Genomic DNA, 12,843 nt, shown 5'->3' with positions numbered 1-12,843 from the left:
CATGAGCTGTGATGCCACAGCACTCTACTGAGGGTGATAAAGTGAGACTCTGTCTCTACAAAAAAAAAAAAAAATAGCCAGGCATTGTGGTGGGTACCTATAATCCCAGCTACTCAGGAGGCTGAAGCAGGAGAATCACCTAAGCCCAGGAGTTGGAGGTTGCTGTGAGCTGTGACGCTACAGCACTCTACCAAGGATGACAAAGTAAGATTGTTTCTAAAAAAAAAAAAAAAAAAAAAAAATTCACTCTGCCTTATTCCCAGTGTGTCTCAAAGCCAAATGGCTGCCTTGATTAATTTTAGGATTGACAGGACACTATGCCCCTAAAGGATTTTCTATAGGCTGGCTTCATTTCTACCCTAAGAGAATATTGTTCTGAAGGTAAATGGAACAAGCCAACATTTCTTTCCTATGAAGAAAAATAAAACAGGGTTGTGGGTTAAGGAATTCTGGGGGCTGGCGTGTGGGTCAGGAAGGCCCTAATGAAATGGGGACATCTGAGCAGAGACCTGAAGGAAGGGAGAGTGCGAGTGACAGTGTGATTCAATGAAGAACGTTCCAAGCAAGGGGATCAGCCAGCCCAGTGGCTGGAGTGTGCTTGGAGGCTTTGAGGAACAGCAGGGAGGCCGGGAGAATGGCAAGAGGTGACGTTGGTGAGGTAACAGGGGCCTTGGAGGCCACCACAAGTATTTAAGCTTTTATTATAAAAAAAAAAAAAAAATGGGGAGCCCCAAAGGGGCCCCTCCTACCACTCTTACTCTCAACCTCAGCTACAGTTCATTTTCTCCGTAACATTCCTCACATTCTGTGATAATTTTATTAGTTTATTGACTTGGGTTTTTCCTGTTTCTCTCATTAGAATGTTAACATCATTTATGAATTTACTAATTTATTCAACAAATGTGCCTTGAGCACCCACCAGGTGCCAGGCAGTTCTCTAATCACTGGGGATACAGATAGTAAAACAAAGTTTGACTCTCTCCCTGGCCTTTCCTACCTTACAAACCATCAGAAACCTCAATGGTTTAAACCGTCCACTTAGGTCATGAGGCTGTAGGTCATCTGGAAGGTTCTTCTGGTAGAGGCTGGGCTCACCTGATTCCAATGGAGCTCCGTGTCCTTAGGCAGCTGATAGGTTGGTTGATAATTGCCCAGTCTGAGATGATCCTGCCTGGGGGCGGTTTTCTTCCAAGTGATCTCTCATCCCCCCGCCCCCGCAGGCTCTTGTCTGAGCTTGTTTACTTGGTAGTGTTGGGAGTCCAAGAGTAAGAGCGAGCCCAGGCTCAGAACTAGCATGAGGTTCCATTTGCCACAATTTATTGGCTGAAGAACAAAGCTGGCCCAGACTTGATGGGGGTGAGAAATAGACTTTGCCGCTTGATGGGGAAAGTTAAAGAATTGTGGCTATTTCTGTCATCTCCTACAGAGGAGAAGCCCTTGGAGGTTTCAGTGCAGGAGAGTAACAGGCCCTAACTTGGGTTTTTGTGGGATCTCTCTGGACCCAGTTGAGATTTTACCATAGGGTTTCAAACTGGGAGTAAGGAGATGGGTTAGGATTACAGCATGGGATTACTGCAACAGTCCAAGCAGAGGATGTTGGTGGCACAGACCACTTAGGTAAAGATCAAAGTGGTGAGAAGCAGACCATGTAAAAACCAAAGACGGTGTCTCTTTTGTTTACAGTCTTATCCCCAGTGCCTAGTAGATGCCTGAAAAATAGTTGCCAGATGAATACATATATGAATGAATTCCCATACAATTTTGCTTATAATTTACGGCACTTATGACCTGCATTATTTGATATTTTCTCTCACCTCCATATGCTGAAAGTTCTTTAAAAACAACAATAATTACATTGATGTTTTATTCAGTTTAGATCATCATTTCAGTGTCACTTATTATATAGCAGAAATCATAAATATGAATAAGACAGAGACCCTGCCCACACAGAAAGAAGGGAACACGGTTAGATAAGCAAACAGGTTATTTTAAGTGTTGTGGTATGCAGAAGAAGTTCTTAGCTCTTTGAACATCCTATCATGCAACATTAAATACTTGTTTGTTTGGTTTTTTGGTTTGGTTTTTGAGACAGAGTCTCACTATGTCACCCTTGGTAGAGTGCAGTGGCATCACAGCTCACGGCAACCTCCAACTCTCTGGCTTAAGTGATTCTCTTGCCTCAACCTCCCAAGTAGCTGGGACTACAGGCACCCACCACAACACCTGGCTAAATTGCATTGATTTTTATATGTTGAACCAATCTTGTTTCCTGAGATAAGTCTCACTTGGTCATGATGTATATTCCTTTTTACAAACGGTTGGATTCCATTTACCAGTACTTTGTTGAGAATTTTTGCATCTATCTTCATAAAGGATATTGGTCTGTAGTTTTCTGTCTTATGTATTTTTTTTAATTGAGACAGAGTCTCAGTATGTCACCCTTGGCAGAGTGCCATGGCATCATAGCTCACAGCAACCTCCAACTCTTGGGCTTAAGTGATTCTCTTGCCTCAGCCTCCCAAGTAGCTGGGACTACAGGCGCCCACCACAATGCCTGGCTATTTTTTGTTGCAGTTGACACTGTTGTTTTTTTAGCTGGCCTGGGCTGAGTTCAGACCTGCCAGCCTCAGTGTATGTGGCTGGCGCCATAACCACTATGCTGTGGGTGCCAAGCCAGTAAATACTTATTGAGTGAATGATTGCTTGATTCTCTGGGTCCTAATCAATATGCTGATTTCATATTTACAGAGACTAATGAGGAGGAAAATGCAAAATACATTCTTAACCAGAAAGGTGGGTCTCATTTAACAGTATTATACATTTAAGATTGAAATCAATAAACACTTACATAGCCACTAAGCTTAATAAATAAATTATGAATAGAGCTGGAGGTTCCTTTTCCTAGTTCTGTTCCCACTTCATCCCAGGTAACCCATTAGCCAGAATGTGACATTTATCATTCCTACACATTTTTCTATACTTGGACCACATTTGATACATAGTATTGTCCTGTGTGATTTCAAACTTTTTACATTGTTACTATTGTCTGTTTGGTTTCTAACAGTATCTGAATGGTACTGGCAAGGCTTGGGGGATATAGGGAACATTGGCAGAGAAGAACTCCATAAAGCTACCAAGTAACAGTTATAATAAAGGCACCATCTGCTCAGTTAGCATCAGCCCAAAGCCTAAGGATAATGCAAAGGCAGCATTTGACGCAGACAGCTGGCTCATACCCACCCCGGGGCAAATTAGAAAACAACGCCACCTCTAGGTAGGCAACCCCATGCTAAAGTGGCCTGGACAACCCCGCCCCAACCTCTCAGGTGGGAGCCCCTAAAGATTGAACAACCCACACGACTAAACCCAGCATTCCTGCCGGGTATTACTTACTGCAGACCAGGAATAGCATGAATTGACTCATTTAATTCTTACAGCAGTCACAGGAAAAGTACTATCCCTCCCCCCATTTTATGTATGGGGAATTCTGAGGCACAAGGAGCTTAAGTAATTTTCCCAAGGTCATACAGCTTGTCAAGTGGGTGGAGCTAGGACTCAAACTTGGGCGATTTGGTCTGGAGTCCGTGCTGTTAAGCACCGCACTTTGCTATCCCTCTTTTTATTCTTCCCAAGGCCTCCACAGAGCAGGCACTATAATTAGATTCTCCAGTGTATAGATGAGACAAGTAAGGCACAGAGGGTTTGATAATTTTCCCAAGGTCACACAGCTAACAAGTGGTAGAGCCAGGATTTGTAGTCAAGCAGTCTGATGTACCGGAGCAGAGCTCACCCGCCAAGATGCTACCCAGCTGCAGGCAAGAAACCATCACACCCCCAAAGCTCCTGCCATCAGATTACTCTATCGGGCTTGGAACTCTTGTAATTGCTGTCATAACTTTGGTGGGACTTAAATACAGCTGATTTCTTGGTATAAACTTTATAGAAACACATGCAGGGGAAAAAAGGTTCAAAAGACCTCTCCAGTTTGGACCAATGGAGGGCAGGAGAGTCTAGGGTGAGGGGGACCATGGGGATTAAAACACTGAATTGCCTAAAGTTTTTGAAAGAAAAACAGTTATATTCCTTTGGGATAAAAGACCCCTCAAAAGGTTCTATGAAGTTACGTCTATTGGAGAAGTAACACAAAGCCTCCCATATTAGGTACATTATCTGTGCCTAATAAATTACCCTGAAACCGGCTTGGCGCCTGTGGCTCAAGTGGCTAAGGCGCCAGCCACATACACCTAAGGTGGTGGGTTCAAATCCAGCCCGGCCCGCCAAACAAAAATGATGGCTGCAACCAAAAAATAGCCAGGCGTTGTGGCAGGCCCTGTGGTCCCAGCTACTTGGGAGGCAGAGGCAGGAGACTCGCTTGAGCCCAGGAGTTGGAGGTTGCTGTGAGCTGTGATGCCACCGCAAACTACCCAGGGGGACAGCTTGAAGCTCTGTCTCAAAAACAAAAAACAAAAAACAAATTACCCTGAAACTTAACAACTTCAAACAATAAGCATCTATTCTCTCACACAGTTTTTGAGGGGTGGGATCTGGGAACTCCTTGACTGGGTGGCTCTGGCTCAGGGCCTGTCATGAGGTTACAGTCAAGCTATCAGCCGGGGCTCTCATCTCCTGAAGGCTTGGTTGGGGCTGGAAGATCCGCTGCCAAGATGGCGCCCACCTGGGTCTGTTGGCAGGAGGCCACAGTTCCTCCCCACCTGAGTTTCTCCACAGGGCTGCCCCAGCATCCCTGTGTCATGGTAACTGACCTTCCCCAGAGTGAACAACAAGAGATGGGGTGGAGAGATGGAGTTATAGTAGTTTTTTATGACTTTGTGCCATCTTTGTTCTTTTCATAAGAAGATAGGCCATAAGTCCAACCCACAGGTAAAGAGAGGAAAATGAGCCTCCACCCCTTGAAGGGAGGAATATAAAAGAACTTATGGACTTTTTCTAAACCCCCTACATTTCCCAAACTGATTTATGAGAGGATGTTTAGCTAGATGCAAGCAATCTGATGTGGGGTGGGGAGCAATGGTTAGGAGGCAGCATTCTAGTCCCAACTGACTTTAAGATTTTAGGAAAGTTCTCTTTCCCTCACTGGGCCTCTGTTTCCCCAAGTATAAATTTGGTGGGGAGGGATGGCAGAAAAGAAGAATGCTAGAGTCTACTTTGTGAATCTCAGTTCTACAGCAGCAGAAACAAACAAAAAACCCTATCTCTTTATTTCATGGTTCTGCTTCCTATGGTTAGGAGCAATAGACCGAGTCAGACAGGTCCAGAAGCCCAGATCTGGATGACCTCAATGCCTCAGTTTCTTCATCTATAAAGTGGGAGAATATGATACCACTCATAGGGTGGTTGTAAGGTTCAAATGAGTTAATGTTCGTAAAGTTCTTAGAACAGTGTCTGGTACAAGAAAAATGCATTTTTTTTTTTTTGAGACAGAGTCTCACTCTGTCAACTGGGATAGAGTATGATGGCATCAACTTAGCTCACAGCAACCTCAAACTCCTGGGTTCAAGTGATCCTCCTGCCTCAGTCTCCCAAGTAGTTGGGACTATAGGCACCCACCATGATGCCTGGCTAATTTTTCTATTTTTAGTAGAGACAGGGTCTCACTCTTGCTCAGGCCAGTCTTGAACTCCTGAGCTCAAGGGATCCTCCTGCCTTGGCCTCCTGGATCACAGGCATGAGCCACTGAGCCCAGCCAAAAATGCAATTTTTTTAGCTTAAAAAATATACTGCTCTAACTATATTTAGAGCAGTATATAGCCTTGGGGCAATCTGCTTTCATGAGTAAATTGAAATGATTTATGATCAACCTATATGGCATGGGTACCCACCAGTCAGAACCAAGCAAATAACATCTTAGTTGCTAGGTCATGGGGGTGCAGTATGGCAGTGGGGACTGGCGGTGGTGCCAAAGGAGGGGAAGAAGAGGGGAAGGAAACTCCAAATATTTAGGGAAGCTGCTGATGTCAACTTGTATTTCAGTGTTTTAATAGCTGGTGTCATAATACCAGTGCCTATTGGATCAACCTTGTTTGAAATCAGCAGGATATGTTGTACATAAATGGGCTTCTTAAGGTAATTGAAAACAGATTTTTTTAAAAGTGCAATAAACTTGTTATATTCACACCAGATCAGTTCTCCTCATCCTTTGCTGTGCCCGATATGAGGACAAATAGAAACTTCAGGTGTTGGTGAATCAGCCCATTTCCAAGACTTTGAGATCTAATTGACAGATGATTTGTAAGAATAGGGAAGTTTTGGCCAAGTTGTTAAGGAAATGAGTTGCAACCAGAGGAACCAAGCAGAGCAGAAACTTCATAGGAATCTGTGGTGTGTGTCCCTGGTCAAGCTGACTATAGAATTGGGTACACTTTTCAGGAGGATCATTTCAGAAGTCCAGCTTGCTTCACTGGAAGGAAGCTACCAAATCTCCCAAGGCCAGAAAGAAGGAAGGAAATACCAGCTTGGGACCCCCATTCAGATATTCGATGTATGGACCTAAGCTTGAGTGTTTTCCAAAAGCTCTGGGGTGGTTCTAACACACAGCCATCTGCTGTGGGGGACATCGTCAAGTGTTTCTCCAGTAGGGAGGGGACAGTTTGTAGCCTTAGGGTCCAGTTAAGCTTCTTGGCCAGGGGTTATGGACAGCACCACCCTCTGTTTCCTTTTCCTTTTCCTTTTCCTTCCCTTCTGTTTCCCTTTTCCTTTTTTCTTTCTTTTCTTTCTTTCTTTCTTTTTTGTTTTTTCAGACTGAGCCTGTCTTTGTCACCCTGGGTAGCTCACAGCAGCCTCATTCTTGGGCTTGAGAGATCCTCTTGCCTCAGCCTCCCGGGTGGCTGAGACTACGGGTGCCCACCACAACACCTGGCTATTTTTTCTATTTTTAGTAGAAAGGGGGGTCTTGCTCTTTCTAGCACGTGGCTCTTTCATCTTGTTTCCATCTTTCTCACCTGTCTGGGGCCATGAAGGAGTTGAGTTTCTTTGGCCTCATTAGCACCAACAGACTCTAACCTTGAGGTTAACCAGCCCCAGATCTATTCTCATCATCTGATTTGAACGAGTACTTGATGTCTTTGCCCAGAGAAGTTCACCAAAGCATACTGAGCAAGAGCCCAAGAGGGGCGGGAAGCGTGAGAACCCTCCCTGGTACCTTCAGGTGCTGCCTAGGGCCACTGGCTGCCTTTCCCTCTTCAGGGCAGTTTCACTTTCCTAGAGCCCTTGACTTACATTCCCTAATAGCCCATTCTCTGATTATTAAAGATGAAACCCAGGGAGCAGAAAGAAGACTCTCCTAACAGTGTATGCAAATGTCCCCAGGGGCCCCACACTGAGGTGGTTCTTGACTGGGGAAGGAAGGGGAAGGCCTGGTCTGCTGCTGCCCACCTGCTCCAGGCAGCCCCTCAGGCCAGGCCCAAATTCCTAGGTTACCCCCTCTTGGTTCTGAGCCACTGATTCTAAGCCCACTCTTTGTGTGTGTTTGTGTGTGTGTGTGTGTGTGTGTGTGTGTGAGAGAGAGAGAGAGAGAGAGAGAGCACTTCATGTGCCTGCACCTTTGAGAGCCGATTGTGTGAGGTGCCACCTTGAAGTCTTAAGAGTTGGGGCTGCCACTATTTATTATTTGAGCTACAATAATAAAAATCCCCTAGTCGCTTTAATGCTTTTTATTTTGGTGGAAAAATCATACTATGGTACATCTTTACTGCTTACAAGATGGCTAAAGGGGATTTTTCTCAAAGTTTCCCAAATAAGTAGGGAAAACATTTACCTGAGGGCAGAGTTCTCCAGCAAGGGAGTTGGAGGGGGCGGCCAGGTAATGGCAGGGAAATCCCCTCTGCGGAGTGGTCTGTAGTCCAGCCCTCTCCCCCAGATAGGAAGCTTTTTAGGAGAGCGTGGCTGCCTGTCCTGAGGCCAGCCCCAAGGTGTAAAACGCATAAGCACATTTCCTCAAAGGCTGTGGCACTCTTGACATTTTGGGCAATAATTCTTTGGGGGGGGGGGTTGGTGGCTGTCCTGTGCATTGTAAGATGTTTAGTCACATCACCAGTCTCCACTCAGTAGATGCCAGTAAACCCTCCGGTTGTGAAAATCAAAAATGTCTCCAGACATTGCCACATGTCCTGTGGGGTTGGGGGATGGAGGCTAAATTACCCCACGTGAGAACCACTGGGTTAGAGAACGCGCATCCAAATTTGTGTTCCCAGGGAAACACATCCTCCTGTTGCCTTAGACAATCTGGACCTGGTGGCTTCCTGATAAACCACCTCAAAGCTCAGGAAATTTCTGGACAGATGTGCTTTGCTCCATGCAGCCTCTGGGTCCCCAGGTTTTTGGCCTCCTTCAACCTGTGGCAGCCAGTGGTGGGCATCGGAGTTGCTTTCTGCAGGCGCCCCCTTACCTGCCCCTTTTAGACAGTAAGGAAGGGAGTGAGGCCTCTCAAAGGTTGAGAGAGAGGCCACTTTTTAGTTTACCGTGAGATTAAAAATGTAGATCTATCAAAAGGAGGTAGCAAAAACTATTGTATGTTTTAAAAGCAATGTACTTGTGCTAGAACAGCTAATTTTGGAATTTGTACAATTACTAATTCATAGCTCTCTGGAGGTGGCACCAACAGGCAGTGGGAAGTAACTTCAAAGCTGAAAGAAACTCTTGTCTCAGGCTTGGCTGAGTATCTCTGGTTGGAAATATGGCCTCATTGGAGTACGGTGCTTAGAGAATGTGCAGGCCGAACCGGTGACTTTTCGTCACCTCTCCCTTGCCCACTCAACCCCAAGAGGATGTAGGGAGAGACATGATCAAGGAAGATACTAAGAATAGGAAAATAACCTCTCAGCTTTGGGTTTGGATATGGAATGGAATGTCTTGGCTTGGTCACTTCATAACCATGTGATCTTGGGCAATCACCTAAAACTCCATGCCTCAGTTTCTCACCTAAGAGGTCTGATAATTAAGTTTTTGAACTCATCCTAGAAATGCTGATATCACTATGGTCACCTTAGAAGCACTACCCTTGAGGAAGCTATGAACCAATGCCAGCACCTAGTCAGCACTTCAAAGTAATTTTGTAACTCTTTCTCTGCAATGGCCATCAAAGCTGTTGTTGTATTACCCTTGATATCCTGAATGTCACCAAAATGTCTTCCGTTCAATGCTTTCCATATCTTGGGTTAAAGAAAAACGTCATTGGGGGCCAGAGCACGTGAGTAGGGAGGGTGTTTCAATACAGTTATTTGTTTACTGGCTAAAAATTCCCCCACAGACAGTGCTGTGTGAGCTGGTACATTGTCGTGATGCAAGAGCCATGAGTTGTTAGGGAAAATTTCAGGGTGTTTTTCATCTAACTTTTTCACGCAGTCTTTTCAGCACTTCCAAAGAGTAAACTTGGTTAACTGTTTGTCCAGTTGGTAAAAATTCATGATGAATAATCTCTCTGATATCAAAAAAGGTTAGCAACATTGTTTTAACTCTTGGTTTGGACTGACGGAACTTGAGAATTGGCTGACTTCCATTGTGCACTTTGACAATTTGTTTTAGGATCGTATTGGTACACCCAAGTTTCATCACCAGTCATCATATGGCCCAAAACATTGTCTTGCCTCTCCAAAAGGTCTTGGAAAATTTCAATTTTCCTTTGCTTTTATTCATCAGTGAGCTCCTTCAGGACCATTTTTATACATACCTTTCTCATGCCAAGATTTTAAATTAAGATTTTCCTGGCAAGTTCACAAACTTAATTGTCAGATCTCATATACGATGGGGCCACCTCATAGAACTGCATGTGTTTCAATTGCTCATTCAGTAGTTAGTACCCAGTAAGCATGTAGGGTTTGTCAGCTATGATTGCTGTTATATTTATTATATGTTATCCAAATAAAATTGGGCCTATCCCAGGACAGTGGCTCACCCAAGAGAAACATTGAAAAGAAGGAATAACATCACATACCAACTAACAATCCTCTTTATACAATTTATCCCCAAGGTCACCCTTCTCATGACTTCTGTGACTGTGCCTCCTTTTCGGAAGTCTTTCTTGGAGACTACTTTCTGAACCTCGCAGCCCTATCTGTTACCTTCTTCTGTTGCTGAGTAGATTAAGTCTCTGCTTCCCAATCAAGTGTTCTCTGTTCCTGGACATTCCAGCCAGGGTTAATGCTCTCTATTCTTCCTTGGCCTGCATCCCACCCCTTTCCTGGGTCCATGGGGGCAAAAATACCTACTCCAGTGCCAACTTCTTATCTATTCACCTGTTGGTGGACAATTGTGTTGTTTCCAGGTTTTGGCTATTTTGAAGAAAGTGATTGAAGGTCAATTCTTGTGGGGGACAAATGCTTTCACTTCCCCTGGGTGATTACCTACAAGGGAATACCTGCAATCTTGCCATATCCATTTGTTAGTTCTACTAGCTTTTATGTAGATTCCTTAGAATGTTCTTGAATGATGATGTTGAGAACTGATATTCTTGCCTTATTCCTGATTTAAAGAGATAAGCAGTCTTTTATCATTAAATATAATGTAAGCTTTTTATCAGGTTGAGGAATTTCCTGTTTATTAATTATTTCTTGATCGTTGAGAGCCTTCATTTTGAATTGGGATGAATTTTGTCATTTGACAAAATGACAAAGGCTTTTTCTGAATCTATTGATACAACTCTATAGCTTTTCTTCTTTATTCCATTATTACAATGAGTTCCATTGATTGATTTGTGAATGTCAAACCAACCTGAATTTCTGGGGCATACTCTACTTGCTCATACGTCTTAGTACATTTTATTAATAAAATTGAAATACAATTCACAAACTATGAAATTTACTCCCTTTAAAGTGCAAAATACTGTGGGGTTACTTTGTATATTCACAGAGTTGTATAACCATTAATGCTATCTAATTTTAGAATATTTTTATCATCGGCTCTGCGCCTGTGGCTCAAGTGGCTAAGGCGCCAGCCACATACACCTAAGGTGTCAGGTTCGAATCCAGCCTGCGACCGCCAAACAACAATGATGGCTACAGCCAAAAAATAGCTGGGTGTTGTGGCGGGTGCCTGTGGTCCCAGCTACTTGAGAGGCTGAGGCAGGAGACTCGCTTGAGCCCAGGAGTTGGAGATTGCTGTGAGCTGTGATGCCACAGCACTCTACCCAGGGGGACAGCTTGAGGATCTATCTCAAAAAAAAAAAAAAAGAATATTTTTATCACTTTAAAAAGAAACTCTATTCCTGTTAGCAGTTTCTACCCATCTCCACCTCCATCCCCAGCCCCTGGCAAGCATGAATATACTTTCTATTTATTCAAATTTTCCTATTCTGAATATTTAAAGGAATCATACAATCCGTGGTCTTTTGTGACTGGTTTCTTTCACTTAACATAATGTTTTCAGGGCTCATCCACATTGTTGCATGCATCAGAATTTCATTCCTTTCTATGATCCAGTAATACTCCATTTTATATACAAGATGGCCAAGGCCAAGGGGAATTCTTTGAACATGACTGGAGTGATATTCAGCAATAAGATATGTGGCACTTTTTCTAGGATGAGTTTATGAACTTATTTGTACTAACAACACCTCTGATGGCCATTCCAGAAAAAGAGTTTCAAAATTGCTTTGAAGAGTGGACTAGGTGCTGGCATCAGTGTATAGTTTTCCCAGGAGGAGTACTTTGAAGGTGACCATAGTGATATTTGGCACTTTTCTAGGGGGAGTTTGCAAACAGAATCATCTGACGTTTCTCTCTCTCTCTCTCTCTCTCTCTGTATGTACATACTTTGTCATCCATTCACCAGCTGATGGACATCTGGGTCGTTTCCATATTTTAGCTCTTATAAGTAAGGCTGCTACAAACATTTGTGTGTAAGTTTCTGTGTGGACATACATTTTCAATTCTCTTGGACATATACCTAGGAATGGGATTGCTGGGTTATATGTCACTCTCTGCTTAACTTTTGAGGAACTGCCACACTGTTTTTCACAGTAGCTGCCCCATTTTACATTTCCATCAGCAGTGCATGAGGGTTTCAATTTCTTCACATTCTCACCAACGCTTGTTATTTGTCTTTTTGATTACAGTCATCTAGTGGGTGTGAAGTGGTGCCATGTTGTGGTTTTGATTTGCATTTGCCTAATGACTAATGATGCTGAGCATCTTTTTGTATCCTATTGTCCATAAGAGATCTTCTTTGGAGAAATATATATTCAAATCCTTTGCCATTTTAAAAATGTATATTTTTTATTGTTGATTTGTCAAAATTCTTTATGTATTCTGGATATTAGATCTTTATTAGACATATGATTTACCAACATTTTCTGTGATTTCTTTCATTTTCTTGACAGTATCCTTTGAAATACAAAGGTTTTTAATTTTGACAAAGTCCAAGTTATCTTCAGTTGCTTATTTTTGGTGTCATATCTAAAGAACCATTGCCTAACCCAAGGTCACAAGGATTTATATCTGCATTTTCTTCTAAGAGTTCTAAGATTTGGGTCTTATAGTTGAGTCTTTAATCTATTTTGAGTTAATTTTTGTAGATTTTTAGGTAGGTGTCCAAATTCATTCTTTTTCATGTAGATGTCCAGTTGTCCTAGCACCATTTGTTGAAAACACTATTCTTTTTCCATTAATGGTCTTAGCACTCTTGTCAAAAAACAATTGACCATAGGGCGGCACCTGTGGCTCAAAAGAGTAGGGTGCCAACCCCATATACCAGAGGTGATGGGTTCAAACCTGGCCTTGGCCAAAAACTGCAAAAAAACACACAACCCCCCCCCCGCAAAAAAAAAAAATTGACCATCAATGTAAAGGTTTATTTTGGGGCTCTATAATCTCTTCCATTGTCTGTTCTTAT

At 43.2% G+C, this 12,843-nt stretch overlaps 1 protein-coding gene across 1 annotated transcript in view; it reads right to left on the bottom strand.

The window, feature by feature from the left end:
- The window catches only part of BATF (basic leucine zipper ATF-like transcription factor), a 29,929-nt gene extending 25,161 nt beyond the window's left edge, over positions 1 to 4,768 (bottom strand). The window contains exon 1 of the mRNA XM_003786925.3: positions 4,764 to 4,768. The gene's annotated coding sequence lies outside the window, so the exon portion shown is untranslated. The remainder of the gene's footprint in view (positions 1 to 4,763) is intronic.
- Between the last annotated feature and the right edge of the window lie 8,075 nt (positions 4,769 to 12,843).

This window comes from Otolemur garnettii, unplaced genomic scaffold, assembly GCF_000181295.1.
Source record: "Otolemur garnettii isolate 467f Iridium unplaced genomic scaffold, OtoGar3 scaffold00020, whole genome shotgun sequence".
NCBI classification, from domain to species: domain Eukaryota; kingdom Metazoa; phylum Chordata; class Mammalia; order Primates; family Galagidae; genus Otolemur; species Otolemur garnettii.
Note: the sequence above shows the minus strand (reverse complement) of the source record. Positions and strands in the feature narration are given on the sequence as shown.